Raw genomic sequence first — 15,627 nt, 5'->3', positions numbered from 1 at the left:
TTTATGCCCCATCCCAGGTTGTCTTTTCATTTTTAGTATTTTCTCTTTCGTCTGTTGCAAAGGGGCCAAAGCCCAACTTCAGCTGAGGATGCCCTGGTGTTTGCATTTGCAGATCCCATACGGCTTTACATCTGCTTCCACTTTCACCATCTATTGGTGTTGGCTCCTGATATTTCATATCCTGGGTGCCAGTTAGCACACCAGTCACCAGCACTGACTCAGATGAGCACAGGAGTATTTTTCTGGTTGCTGACACTTTGCCTTTCCTCCCTGCTTCTTGCAGGTGAAAGTCTCTCCTTGCTCCCGGCCTCTCCCGTGTCCTGCCCCTGGTGCATGCGGGTGCTGCGGGCTCTGGTAAGATGCTGTGCAGAGAGGAAAAAAAAAGGAAATTTGGGGGAAGGAGTGGATTTTAGCTAGAGTTACAAGGAAACCTGAGACACTGGTGTTGTGTCTCTGCCTGCAGGATAAGGCTGCAGAAGTGAGAGCTGGAGCCTGGCGGAGGCAGGCACTGCTTCGTCCCCATTCCCAGGACATTCTGCTGGGAGCAGCAGGAGAAGTATCTCAGGCAGGCGAGCAGGGCCGGTGGCCGAGGCTCAGGGACGCAAGGCTGAGCTGGCCGGGCACCTCTGGGGTCCAGCCTGCAGCCCCGCGTGGCTGCCGCCCCACCTTGCCTTGGCGAGGACTGCCGATGCTGGCAACCAAATGTGAATCTCGGTGGCTATGAATAAAATCTCAGCTGTGTGTCATTTTGAAAGACCCTAATTTTAGCGAGGCAGTGCAGCGCCTGGCTGCGCATCGCCGAGGTGCCCCAGTACATGCAGAAGGCAGTGCCTTTGCCCCTTTGCTTGAGCAAACCAGGTGTATAAGGGGATTTTTTTCTGCTGGAGGCTGAGGATGCAGGAGGAAGAGGAAGAGGGAGGTGCTTTTTCTTATGGGGACAGGGTTAAAAGAGCGTCGGCGATGGGACCAACCCCTCGGCACAGCCAGCTCTAGCCAGCCCTTGGTGTTTGGGTTGTCCGGGCGCCCGTGATGGTTCCAATGTGCGCGCAGTATGACAGATGACCTATTGAAATAATTTCAGAGCAGTGCTGGGGTTGCCAGGACAACCAGTGCTCCCTGGGCTTGCGCCTGGCCATGTGACAGCCGCCTTGACGTCAGCTGGAGGCAGAGCCTGCGGTTTCGGCCGCGCAGTCAAAGCCTTGTGAGAACCCAGTGGATGCTGGATTTATCCCCGCCGCCACCGCCGCTGCTGTTTCTCAGGGGCTGCCAGAGCATGGACTATTAAAAACTTGCATTTCTGCAGTGTGAGGTAACCATTTGCTTTATGTTCTCGTCAGGTATTATTATTTTTTTTTTCATCCTTTAAAAGAAATAGAATAGAAAGTGGCTTATCGCGACTGATATTTTTTTCACTTGTTTGTTTTGGCTGGAAGTTTGCCTTGATGAACAAGCCCGGCACTATCAGATAAATGCAAAGCAGCTTCCAGTTACTAATTCTGTGTGCAGACTGCAAAGCAGAGTTAAATTTGGATTAATGATCCATGAAAAGAGAATAAAATGATATTGTTCTCATCTGACACTTTAGGAATATAAATGAACACGAGCAATCTTAGGCTAATGCATTCGGGAGTTAAAAGAAATTATGTTTAGGCATTGTGTTGATTTGGGCATCTCTACAGCTTTATACTTCTGTTGGGACTCGGAGTTTTTTAATGCTGCCCAATTCAGGCGTTTTTTTGCCCAACATGTGCAGTGAGGGAGAAGCCAGAAGCTGATGCAGCTAGGAACAGCTTGAAATCCAACTCCCAAAGTTTGAATCTTTAAATCATCTTTGTTCACACAGAGTCCCTGTACCCTGCACACTCCACAGGCTTTTGGTCCCTCTCCTGGGGCACACAGCGCTCTTGACTGTATAGTGTTTACAGAGGAAAGGATCAAGAGCTTCCTGAAAAATTATCTGAAATATGCCAAGAGAGCAACATCGCTGTAACACAGGCTTTTACCCTTTTTCTCACATGCACACACATGGCTTGGTTTTTGCCTTTTTTTTTTTCTGTTGTAGGTTGAGAGCAGTCAGAATAGCTAAAAAAAGAACTGCAGCATGAACAGCACCACAGTAAATGAAAAATGAAATGCTATTTGGGTCTTTTGTAAAAACAAGAGGGGATTGGGGTCTGTTTCTGTATTGCACTTACTCCAAGGGGGCTGTTGCGGGGAAGGAGATCGCAGGGCTCAAGAAGTTTAGTGCTACAGACTGAGTTTGTTTTTGTGGGAACATATAGATTTGTTTTAAGAACAAATTACAGCTGATGCATCGTGTCTGTTGTTTCCTGGAAAAGTATGCTAGATCATTCTTATCTTCTCTAATTAAATACTCCGATTCCCTTCCTCCCAAAGTTCAAAAGGTTTATTGATAATGGTAATGGTTTTCTAAAGCAGCTGCCACTCTGAAACAATCATGAGGCTACAAAACAATTTGAAACATGGAGCAATAAAAGATTAAAAAAATCTATAAAAAATTATTCTAATGTTACCAAATGCAGCAGAAGTAATTGTTTCAGAAAGGGAGCCAAGGCAGAGATTAAAACTGAAAGCACTTCTGTAAGGAAAGTTGTGGCTTAATTGGCATTCTTAACAGAGCAACAAGGATAAATGCATTTGAACCCTCTAAACCATTTCATTTGGTGTTATCTCATCTGTTCTTTCCAATTTAACTCTTGTACCTAAAATATCAATTGGGGGGGGCGGGGCTGAAATATTTTAGATTTTCTTTGTTAAATTCTTCACCTGATGCCAATGCATCAGTGCATGAGAAACTTGGCTGGCTCCTCATCAAGGTTTACAGGAGCCTCGCGGCTTCGGTGCGGAGGTGTTAGCACCCCAAGTGCAGTCTTTCTGTGGGGAGTGGGCTCTTGGCGTCTCTGAGCTGGGCACAGCTGCTCCTCGGATGGCATGGGGAGACGTGTTTCGGCTGTGGTCCCCCACCTGCATGTGAGTCTCCCCGGTGTCTGAGCAGTGGGGTAGGAGAGGAGGGCAGGGGGAAGCAGTCAATGCGACTCACTGTCCTCCAAGATCTGCTGGTTCACCAGCTTACTCTATGGGGGCATGGAGTAAGGGGACAGATTTGCACTAAGCAGCATCTGCCAGTCAAGAACAGTCATTCACCTTCACGTCTGGAGGGTTTGGCTCCATGTCTAACTGCAGTCACTTGCCAGGTTTGACTTGAGTCGTCAGTGTGGCAGTGATGCCTGGTGAGGGCTGGGGCTTCATCTCATTTATTTAGGCTTGAATACAGTGTCCTGGTGAGTTCGATGCCTTGAAAACACCTGCAAGGGGAAAAATAATTGATGCCACTCCTGCTTAAGAGCTATTAATTAGCAGTATTTTAAAAATAGGTTCATCATGTCTAGCTAGGATGGATATATCTCGCTTTAGTGATACTGAGCAAGTCTTCAAAAAGCACTAACTTGACGTGAGAGAGGAGAACAATAAACTGCTTCATGTTCTACCAGAAGGGTCCTGGACATATTGTGGCAAGAGGTCTGAGGGGCAGTATTACTGGGGAAGTTGGTGAGTGCCACTGAGGTTGCACAAGGATGTGTCCTGCTTGGCAGCTCTGTCCCCTCCTGCCGAGTCTTTGGGGGATTTGAGCTTCCCATTGGCCCGGGCTACTTGGAGCCCTGGAGGTGGGGATGGCCAAGATGCAGGCAGGCAGGCAGGTCACAGGCAATGCCAGAGTCTGCGACTGGAGGAAAAAGCAGAGGTTCCTCCTCAAGGGAAGGGCAGGGGACAGTGTGTGAGGGTTGTCTCGGGGCTGCATGCCTTTGCTCAGTGATTTCATGCTCTCAGTTTTGCTGGTCAGCTCTGCAGCAAACCCTTTCAACAAACACTTGGATTTTACCTTGGGAGTGTGCGAAGTTGCCAGGCAATGTAATGCTAAGCATCCCACCACCTCTGCCCCACCATGGTTTCAGCCACCATGACAAAAGAACAAACAGCCTGTAGGTTTCTTCCTATTGCTGAGAGAGGGGGAAGGTGGCTGCAGCCCATCCCTCATCTTCTGCCCAATGCCACAGCCATGAGACTGCCAGCTTACTTGGACTTGAAATCCTCTGACTTAAAAGAGAGAAAAAAATGATATGTACACAGGCTTGGTGACACTCCACCTTCTTCTGGGAAGGCCAGATTAACCCTCATACTTCCCATCAGCCTTCATATCATTTGCAAAGACACCCCCTTGCATGCACGGGAGGAGGAGATGGTATCTTCCAACAACCTCCTTGTCCATGGAGAAGGGCGAGCAGACCAGCAGGTCCTGAGGAACGAGAGCACATCACCTTAGGAGAGACCTTGGCTAAAACCAGGACTGCGATCTCCTTGAGTCACTTCTCACACAGCTGGATACAGCCAAGGAAACTAAAACCAGACGTGAGCTGTGGGTGCCTCTAGCCTAGTAATAATAACACACTCTACCTTGATCTGGTTGAGTTGATGGGCAATGACAGTCTAAATTTAGGCTATCAGCATAATACAACCTAAAAAAAACCTTGCAACGCAGAGCACTGACTCCTTCCTGCATTTTTCAAACAGAATAAGGTTTCTGACATCTTTTTAAAGGTCCTAGTTGCACTAAAGATAATAATTCAGGGGGGAATAAAATCCCTTGTATGGGGGCAGGAATCATCAGACATTGGGAACTGACATAGCAGTATGGAGTTTCAGGCTCTTAAATTACATATTGCAGAAGTTTGTTTCTACCCTGCTAAAAATCATTACGTTGTGTTAATTTAATGTCCTGCATCATCAACATTAGCAACAACTGGTTTAAATGATAGCTGAGCTGCAGTAGAGATTTGACATTTTAATCAACAGTTGCTTTTCCAATTAAATGCAGATGCCATGCATATGGTACTTTGAATGTAAAAAAAAAAAAAAAAAAAAAAAAAAGTTGACCTGATTGTTGGTTCCAAGCTAAAGTAACAAAAATCCTAACTCTGGAATGTTTTTGGTAGTCATATTTTAGAAATAATCTTCCATGGTGAGCCAGAATCTGTGAAGACTTATAGTCAGATAACAGTTAAAAAAATAGACTATGTTTTGGCTGTACTTTTGCTGCTGTTAAATTTATCTTCTTAAATAGCAGGGAGTATGAGCTGAGGTTTCAGAAACAGTAATTTTGTAATTATTTTACATGTATTGAATTATTCTGTCATCAAATTTGCATTTCAGACAGCATTACAGTATGAAAATATAATTAGAAACTGTAATTCAGGAATTGCTGAATGTGATATTTCCCAGAGGGAGCACTGTGAAGAAGCTGCCCTCACTACAACTTCAGCAAATGTTGAAATCCTATAGGTGGAAAATGTAAAGGCCGAGTTGTAGAGTTCCTCTCCCTTCTGCGGTCTCTACACGCTGTCAACTTTCTGCTGAACTTCATTTTTTTGTAAGATTCATTTCCACAGAAACATCTAATCATTAAGAGCTGAAGTGCTCAGATCCTGTTCTGCTGAATTTCAGTCTGGCTGTGCTGATAGTTGCTGAATTGCTTTCAGCCACAAAATGACACTGACAAAATGTAAGGATCTGATTTATACACAAAAAAGCCGAGAAGCTTGTAGTTTGGGCTGAAATGCTGGTTTTAATTTGCTCAGTGCCCGGAATTCCCAGCAATACCTCCTCTCACAGGAGAGAGCAGAGGATGAGGTCTCCATTTAGCTCCATTTCTCTTGTTTTGTAATTCAAGACTTTTTGCTGGACATGTTCACAGTGTTGTGCAGAGTTTTAGCTGCATAAATCTCACCAATGTCCATCCTTACTCTTTTTATTATTTTTGTTACAATCTTTGGCTTATCATAGACACATTAGCTGGAAATTAAGACATCCTCTCTTTTTAGTTGGGTTTGTGTTGATAAACCCTGTCTATTTTTGTGTGAGACGCTATTTTGAAGAGCTTCATCTGTGGCCAGTTTTTCCCACCATCTTGTTGGGATGTTGGATAGGCCCGTACATGGAGCAAAGCCTCTGATGCACAAAGCAGAGCCGGCATCGGGAGGGGGCAGAAGCTGAGTGTGGGCCATGTTTGATGCTTTGATGTCCCCATACATCTCTCACATTCCTGCTGAGAGACAGTCACAGTGCTCCTCCAGTCAGGGCAGGGCAGGAGAAGTGTTGACTTTGGACCCAAGACCGCATGGATAAAGAGGCTGGCTGGTGACATGGTTCTTAGTGACTTGGGGACACTGTCACCCGCAGTGTGCTCTGAGAAGCAAGACCATTTTTGTACCTGCCCAGGGCCACTGTCCTGCACCCACCCACACCCTGGCACTTTCTCTGGGTGCAGGGAAGGATGTCTGCTCCATTGCTCACATTTCAGGTGATGCATGTCTTGCAACCTAGGTCTGGTATCTGCAGTGTGAGCAAAGGGCAGGAGCTGCAGGGTGCTGCTGCAGATGATCCAAGAAGGTATTTTTGTCAGGGAGGGTGCAATAAGCCAGATTGGCTCTTTCTGGATAAGTGGCCTTGTTTGGGGAGTCCTCTGTGAGTGCCGTTTGCAGGTGGGCAGCTCCTGAGCATCACACCCATATTTTTGCACATTTACTTAGGAACTCCAGAGGAGCAGCAGTGTTTCAGCTGGCTTTGTGCATGGAAGCAGGTGCACACTGGGGCTGCAAAGCTTTGAGACAGGTTTATGCCTGCCACATTTGTCACAAAGCCTCTTAGTGTGCTGAGTTTCGCCATTGAGAGAACGGGGCCTTGGAAGAGGGTCAGAGCTGGGCTGGCCTGCTGCAGGGGCACGGTGGACCGGGTGGGATGGGGCAAGTGGGCAAAGGAGAGCCCTGGACAGGACAAAGTGACCAGGGGATAGCAGGATGAGGCTGGGGCAGGCTTGCTGCTGCTTGGCCGTTCTGCTTTCACTGTTCCTGCACTGCTGGGTTTGCCCCATCAGGGACCTCTGGCAGCACTGCCCAGTGTCCCTGGGCATCTGCCGTATGGGCCAGCCAACACTCCTGTCAAACAGAGCTGCCTGAGGGGGTCAGGAAAGCTAAATGCTTCCTACATTAATAGTGATGCTTTGTCGTTCTGCCGCCGTCTGATGTATGGGTGGCTAAAAGGGCTGCTTCCTCTGCTGGATGCTGGGTTCAAAATAGGGATGCAGAAACACTGCGCAGTTAACCCTTGCACAGTACGTGCTACTGGAGGACATAGATTCTGCCTTTAAAAACTTCGTGTTTGTTCTCATATTATAGAAGAGATCAGGTTTTGGAGAGACACAAGATTAGGTGTATGAAGGTTTTATGAAGATGAGCAGATCAGGTAGTTTACAGGCTTTCACTCCAGAGAAGACAAGTTAAAGCTGAAGAAGGTCAAAGTCAGCTTCTTTCCTCGCTAAATTCCCTCACACCTAGAGCAGGCAGACTCCTTGATTATGCCTCACACAGACTTTCTGTGTCTCCTCCAGGATTGCAAAACACAATGGATCCAGGTCATTTGAAGTGTCTAACTTCAACTGAATAATACTCAAAGAGACTTCAGCCATGAAGGAATTCAGCTCTGAGAACCTTTAACTCTAAAGAAAATATTCTGCTTATATTGTGTGTGTGTTCCTAATGGCAAATCCAAGATACCAGGGGGAAGCAAGCACAAAGCCGTTTATTATTTCCACAACTGCTATATGCTTCCTATCACAACAGTATTCTTTTGTGCAGAATGGCAGCATGATTGCAGAGTCCTCTTTAACTTCACCATTTTAGCAAGCCCAGGTCCAATTAGAGCAATTATATCTCAGCAGAAACACTGTCTGTTTTCCTTTGGACCTGTCTGTCAAGCATCCTATTCAGAGCTGTTTATCTTGCGTGAGGTTTTTCACATAAAGTCGTTCTGACCCTACTAAAACAGTCTCATCTGAAGGGTAGCCTGCATTTTTGTAGACTTATTTCACAGCTGATGTGAACAAGAATGCAAAATTATGGCTGGCTAAGGACACTCTTTCAGCCTAACCAGGGTCTCCTCTTGCTTGATTTGACACAGCACACGGATTTAACTTTCAATTATTTCACTTCACCATTCACTTTCAATTACATTACTACTAAAAACTGAGAACATTATCAGAATTTGCAGTTCTTCCTTGCTTCTTTGGAGCATTTCCTTAATCAAAATCCCCAGCGTGAGTTGCAAGGCATGTAATGTTTGACAGCGCATCATGTTAAACCACTTACAGCTCTGAGGTCTGTGGGGGACTCTCTGAGTTATTGAAGAGCTGCTGGGTAGCGGACACTTCTGCACAAAGACTGTCTACATTTTGCTTTACCTCTAGCATCAGAGTCTGATGAAGGAGCTGAGTGACTCCTGCCAAGGAAGTCTCCCTTGTCCCTGCTAAGGTAAAAGCTGAGAAGCAAAGCTCAGTGAAAGGCAGAAGTGCTGGGGTTTGGGAAGGTCAGGGGCAGTGAAAAGAGGAACGCTTCTCTTTCTGAACAAAAAATAGATTTTTATTTTCTCATACTTCTCTTGGAAGGGAAAATCCAGGGAACAGTGTTTGGAGTCGTCTTCCAGAAACAAAATGAACTCTTTTATGACAATTCAGAAATCAAGATTGCCTGTGAGAGAGCAGCCCCCGTCCCTACCACTGGCTCCATGGCATCCGTGAGATTCCCAGCCAACACACACAGCAGCACTCGGGCAGAGCAGTGTCGCTTTAGGAACTGAAAACACAAGCTCAGACTTTAATCATTCTTCTTCCAGCATCATCAAGGCAGTGGCTCCACCAATTTTCTTATTTTGCCTCTCTTCTGCTAGGTTTTAGCCCATGAGGGAAGGTGGCTGGTTGCTTTTGTCAGGAGGACCTGCAGAGCTGCCTGCAATGGTGGCCTAGATGTTACCTGTGCCTTCCTTTGGTGCAGGATGCCACAGCCAAGAGAGCCGTGACAGTGCTGACCTGAGCTGCAAAGACACCTTGCAGACCTGGTCACACTGGTGGCAAGGATAAATGAGAGCTGATGAAACAACAGTATAACACACTCCACATCACCTCCATGGGGGTCTTGGTGAATTTGTTAAGATCAGTTTATAATGTTTACCTGGGTCTGCAGTCTTGGCAGATTCAGTTTCTTTTCTTGCAGCAGTGATGGCCTTTTCTCTGCGAACCACAGGCAGTGAGCTGCTGTGCAGGGTTAGACACCCCCCCACACTCACCACATCCACATCATGTTTGTGCTGCCCTAATTAGAAAACCGCAATTATCTCAGAGATGCTAGGTGAACAGTTGGACTGAATGATCGGTCTTTTCCAACCGAAATGATTCTGATTCTATGAGAAAATGTGACAGAAGCCCTAAGTAGGGTGACTGCTTGCCTGACTTTTGCTCTTTTTATTAGACACAGGGACCCTTGCAGAGACCCCTACCTCACTTAATTCAAAGTTTAAAATTCAATGATTAAAAATTGAAGTATTTCACTATCAGTTTACCATCTGTTCAGTTATTAGTTCACTGAGGTGTTGCTACCATACTGAGAGCCTGTAGTAAAACACACCTTCCCTACGCATGGCTCCCACCACACTTGCAGATGGCACTCCAGGCAGGGCAGTGGAGAGGCAGCTGGGAGAGAAGGGGTTAAAACAAGCCACAGTTACCAGTTTGAGGCATTTTTGAAAATAGCAGCTTTTCTTTTGTTTGCTGAATTCCCTGTGCTTTTCCAGTGCTGCTCCCACTATTCATTTCTTTCCCAAAATAACGTTTTTAAGCAGAGGAATGGCTTGAGCGAGGAGAGGAAGGGATCTGCAGCTGGAGCCGGACAGCTGCACACGGTCTTGTGTCTGCACCGAGGGCGCTCCAAGCTGCCCCTAATGCCAGACTACTAGGCAAGTGGCAATTCCCAGTATTCCAGGCAATTTTGCCTCCTTTCTATGAACGTGATGATTCCTTCCTGACAGCCCTCAGTGGTGCTTCTTGGGGACAAGCTTCGGGTTTGTGCAGCTTGCTGCTGCTCTTGCAGAGAAACGTTTATTGTTCTTCTTTCAAAGGGGAAGCCTGAACATACCTGAAAGGCTTCCAGCTACACGGGGGATGTGCTTATGGCCAGCACGGTGGGAAGGTGCCCTAGCAGGCAGTGTGCTCCTGCCATCCAAGGTCTTTGTAACCCAACTTGACCAAAAGTTTGTCTTGCTGGTGGATACTCCTTTGAAGGAGAAGGAGGGGAAAATAAGCCCAAGAGAGCTTGGCCCCAGGCCTGGTGGTGCAGGCAGATCCCACTGCTTGGGGATGCAGACCCAGCCCTCAGGCTGACTCAGGTGTCCTGTCCTTAAATGACGACCTGGGAAAGCAGCTGCTCCCAAGTTGCTCCTGGAAGCACCCAGCTGGGCTGGCCAGGGACACTCCTCTCTTGTCCCTGCTGGTCAGGCATGCAGCCGAACACGGTGAGCTCCAGAAATGGGTGCCAGCAGCCTTCCCTTGATGGTGGGGGTGGGGGGGTGGAACACGGGACCAGGGACAGTGGAAAAGAAGCCCTGAGAAGAATTAAAAATTAAATGCTTACAGCAGCAACTTGCTGTCACCACATCCCAGCAGTTCACCTCTGCTGTGGCTGACCGACACTGACATGCTGAATGGGAGGAGCATGCCGTCCTCACTGCCCTGGCTGGAGACCAGCTATCCCTTCCACGGCCCTCGTGGGGAGACGAAGAGGAGCTGCCCCACTCTGCGTGGGGGAGTTTCAGCACACAGGACCCCCCAGCTCTGCCCCATGGGAGTCAGCAGTGCCTACACCTCCCGGTGGAAATCCCCAGAGTCATAGTGAAAAGCATTGTGTGAGGTGGTGGCCGGACCCAGGTGCTTCTCATGCTGCTTGGACAGATGCTGCTGCTAAACATGGGGTGCTGGGGAGCTGGGCCAGCCGCACCAGAGCCCTCTCTCCGCTCTGGGGTCTGGAATATCCCCAACAATGGGCTTGCTGTGTGCCGGCAGAGGCTGAGCCCACGGGGCTGACATTTGGCGTGCAAGGGTCAAGACTACCGAGGTTGGTATTTAAGGGTACAAGGGCTGAGCCCCACTGGGGCTGACACTCAGGGGTGCCACTGACACATATGTGAAGAGCAGCGTCTGTTGCAGTGGAGAGCAGGACCCACGTACCCGCAGCATGGGAGCAAGGCTCTGGGCTCTGCGTTGCTGTGAGCAGAGGGCTGCCAAAATCAGGCAGAAGCCTTCGTGCAGAGCTGCGATGGAGATGCCCTGGCCCTTGCTTGCTTGTGTCACTGGACAGCACCAGCACCTGGCAGGCATCATCCCCCAGCACCCTCCTCCCCCACCAGGGCTGCTACTGCCCACCCCACCATTCCCACCTCCCCTGGCCCTTCCTGCTTCACAGAGCCCGCAGCCACTTGCAGGATGTGTCCCAATGATTTAGGCCCTGAGTCTAATTCATCACCCCCTCTCAATACCCCTTTCCAGTATGTAACAGCTTACTTCCCCCAAACCTTGATATTTCTTATTTTAGCATTAACATGCAAGTAGGTGAGAAACTATTCAGTTTCCTGAGGTAATGCCTGTGGCTGTGCTATGGACACTGGCTGTGTCTGTATTACAAGAAGCAGGGAGCATCCCCAGCAGCAGAGCTCAGAGATCGAAATCTTTCTGCCTGGAGCAGTCCCTATCCCAGTTTTGCTCCCAGACAATTCATATCCTCCCAGCTGGTGCCCAAGCCCAGTCTAGGACTTAGCATGTGCCACTGGGCCATCCCATGAGGCAGGTGGCACACGACTACTCTTCAGGAGGATGCAAAGTTCAATCTCATGGATGAGGGAATGGCAATGCCAGTCAGCCCCCATGCTGGGGAATGCACCCAGATGCATTTGCTTCAGTCACAGGTGATGTGGTAAAAGTCATTGTGCATAACTGGGTGGGAATCCTTGGAAAAAAGAACCTTGATAGTAGAAACATGTTTTTTTCTGAAGCCCGAGGCTGGGGAGAGCTGGTGAGCTGCAAGCTCTCACCATGGCCACCAGCAGGAAGCCAGCCTGCTGGAGCATGACGAAAAGGCTGGCAGCTCCAGTCTGTCAAACAAAGCGGTGGGTTTTTAATAGGACCGAAGCAAAGGAAGTGAGGAACGTGGCTAGAAGCAAGGATAAAGAAAAACCTTTGGTCTATAGAGAAACAGGCTCTTTACTCAGCTGTCTGTATAGAGGGACGTTATCACATACATTGCTGACCTGACTCTATACAGGGGTTTCTTTCCCCCATGTGTGGGTTTGACGCTGATTTTTAATCGATCCTTGGCAGACACACTTCACCCTGCCTGGTTCAGTTTTAATCCTTTTCTAGCTTCTAATCCTTTTATTTTAAAGACGTGAACATTGCAGAGGTGGATGTCCAATACCGCACCTCTCTGCTCCTCAGTTTCTCCAGAATTAGTAAATTGTTATCACCTGTATTAACCTTCTCAATGAGAAACCAGCATGATCCACTTTTCTAATGCTTTGTTGTGCTTAATACCCATTTTCTAAACCCTCCCTTGCCTGAAGTGAGCACTGCACGCTGCGTAATGGCACGGCAGCTCCCTGGCTGCCACAGCCCCCCAGCCTGTGCCTGCCGTGCGGCGCTGTCACGTATTTCATGTTCCGCTCTGCAAGAGGGAAGCGATATCCAGGTGCTCTCTTCTTAAAACTCCAGGGCTGAAAGAGGTAAAAAAGCAAAGGAGATTTCTGAATGCAGTTTCTCCCAGTGCTTCTGTGTTTGTTGAATTCAACCTTCATGGTTTTGGCCTCGGAACATGTCAGTGGAGTTCAAGAGAGCCAGGGGAGCATTTACCTATCTCCTTGCCTGCAGCTTTTCAGGCAGGTTTGACTGATTGTTTTTATTACTTCCTCTGTTAGACATGGAGTGTTTTCCACTTTCCCTGGATTTCTCGCTCAGATCCAGCTGCCTGTGCCTCTGTTCTGGTGCAGTAGCCTTCTGTCCCTGGGGCTGTTGCTGGCCATGCAGCCAGCGGGATGGCACTTGCCTTCCACCTTGCTGCACGCTGGAAATGCAGTTCATTTATCAGATACCGAGCAGAGGTAGGCTACGTCATTTGGTAGAGGGCAAAAATCTGTCACTCTGGGACTCTTCAGGGTGGGGGTCTTAATCTATACTTCTCCACAGACTCACTTGTAACCCCCAGGCAAATCATTTCGTGTTAGTGGCCATCCCAGTCAGACAAACATGACCATGACTATGATGCCTTGGCAGGCCCTTTCACGGAAGCCATAGTGTGGCACTCTGATATTATTTGCAGCTTTGCATCGCAGCCCTACAGAGCACAAGGATATTGGTGTGAATCTTCTGAACAGCAGGGTTTAGTAAAGCAGGACCCCAGTTTTTAGTAAAGCAGGACATGGGCATGACTGCATGGAAGTGTAAAGTTTACCCTTTCACTTACAAACAAAAGTTGCTGTGCTCATATTGTTCCAGATAAAACAGGGGGGTTAGGAAGGCTAGCATTAAGGCATTTTTTCAGAATCATTTGATATGTTTTAATCCTTATTAACCTGGACCATTTGTCTGCCAGTGAACTCATGGAAGGCTAGGTGTAGTTAAAGATCTGTCCTGCACAGCCTGCCATGCATTTATAGCTACACAACTGCTCTATCCAGTGAAACAGAAATACGTCTTTCTAAAGGAAAGCTCAACAATAGGAAACATTTCTTTCACAAAACTGAACACAAGTGTTTCTTCCAAGCACCATCAGATAAAAGCAAAAACTCTCTTTAAGTTTCTAGTTCCATTAAGCACCTGGCTCTAATGTACAATTGCCTGATTTTGTTCATTTTTCAACCAAAATGTGATCCTGTTTTAAAGCACAGTTGTTTCTTCTGGTAATAAAAGCCTATTCAACCACCTGTGTGTTTCATCAGTGTTTGCATTACTTGTTCTGTATCATGTTTTGCGTTTTGTTTCAATCTTCCCACTGAAGAATCAGTGTTGTCCAAATTGCCACGGCTCAACTGGACGTAACTCCCTATTCCTTACTACTTAAAGTTGGTTATCTAATTCTGCTGGTGGGTAAATTTGATGAAGATTTCACAGCATGCTAAATTTGTCCACGCAGACAATACAGTGACAGGTTTTCTCCCAGTTATTGCTGAAATCCCCCACCCTACCCATTGCAGAGGTTTATGATCGCTGCCTCTCAGGCGTCTGGCACAAATGGAAGTGGTACCGTTGTGTGATGTGCTTGTTATTTCAGGCATTAGCCTTGAGAAGTGCTGGGTAATTGGGTGGTTTGTCACGTCTGTTTAAGCACATTATTCCTGAAACTGCTCCTCCTCCAATCAATAAAAGACTCCATAAAATTATTTAAACATATTAAGAAAAATGTGATTTACTCCAGCAATCTTTATTGCATTTCATTATAAGCCACTGAATCTAATATACAAAAAGATTGCTTTAATTATAAGCGGACAAAAGGAAGATCTACGCTGTGTTCCCACTAAGCAACTATCAGCAACATGCACCTTCTCCATCTAATGCAGTTACATAAACTAATTAGGTTTGGTGTTTTTAATGGGAGCAGCGGTTAACTATATTGCACAGCCCCCGAGAGAAATTGGCATCAGATGCATTTGTTAGGTGTTCTGGCATTTGTTTTCAGCTATTTTAGGAAGCTCATGAGATAGCCAAAATGTGGGCAGAGACTTCAGATGATGGGCTGTTGATCTTCCTGTCTCACCTCAAAGCAATTTCACTGCACTTGGTGCTGCCCTTTGGAAGCTCACCAGATAGCAGAGGACCGTGGTGTTCCTCTCCACTTGCAGACCCATGCGTAGCTAGTTTTTGTTTTACAAAGTGAAGTGCCTTGGTGTCATTCACTACTGTTTTGTACTTTACTGCTATTTCAAATCCTGGGTAGACAATTTTCAGAGGAAAACAGGAAACTTGGTTCAAGGTGGTATCTTAGAGCAACAGCTCCCTTCCACCTGCGTTCTTCCCCGTGAAGTGGACAGTTGACCACTTTCATACAGGTTAACTTCTTGACGTTTTGCCTGTGAGCACCTGATGATAGTTAAACAGCAGAATCAAATGTCTCCTGCACCCTGCAACATCCAAAGGATCTGTGTTACTTACTGCAGGAGCAGCCCTCCTTAGAATTGTCATTTATAGCATTTGAAACATAGAGAAGACACATCAAAGGGCGAATATGATGTTATTTTGTTACATGAAGTGCTTTCCAACCATGAATATCTAAAGGCCCTATTTCTCCCTGTGGAGGAATGGGTGTGCTGAGGCTAGCGAGGAAAGGAGACCCAGCAACAGGGTGATACATGTTGCAATGATGGGGATGTGGGATGGGGAGCGCAGGGATGTGGGGATGCAGAGCCTGAGCAATGAAGCAGTGCCTGTGCACCCGTGGCCATGGGAGCAGCCCCGTGCACTTAGGGCAGTGCTGCGTGAAGGTAATAAGTGGAGGGGTTCCTCCATGTCTCTTATGGTGTGGCCAGGAGGGGAGCACGGGGCAAGGTGCCCCCACCCCCTGTCACAACCAAGACAGTCTTGGGCATGCTGCTGAACAAGAAGGATGGACAATGAGAGATGTAAGCGCCAACAGCTGCAGTGCCCTGGTAGGGTCGGGCAGTGCCTGATGAGAGACCGTCCTGTGC

General features: G+C 47.4%; 1 protein-coding gene across 5 annotated transcripts in view; it reads left to right on the top strand.

The window, feature by feature from the left end:
* The first annotated feature begins 1,151 nt into the window (after positions 1-1,151).
* The window catches only part of NCALD (neurocalcin delta), a 57,996-nt gene continuing 43,520 nt past the window's right edge, over positions 1,152-15,627 (top strand). For 2 of the 5 annotated variants that reach the window (XM_040586733.1, XM_040586732.1), the window contains exon 1: positions 1,152-1,309. The gene's annotated coding sequence lies outside the window, so the exon portion shown is untranslated. Of the gene's footprint in view, positions 1,338-15,627 lie in introns of all 5 variants that reach the window. The other 3 variants (XR_005826872.1, XM_040586730.1, XM_040586731.1) reach the window with 2 other exon arrangements.

Source organism: Falco naumanni, chromosome 3, assembly GCF_017639655.2.
Source record: "Falco naumanni isolate bFalNau1 chromosome 3, bFalNau1.pat, whole genome shotgun sequence".
Classification (NCBI taxonomy): domain Eukaryota; kingdom Metazoa; phylum Chordata; class Aves; order Falconiformes; family Falconidae; genus Falco; species Falco naumanni.
Note: the sequence above shows the minus strand (reverse complement) of the source record. Positions and strands in the feature narration are given on the sequence as shown.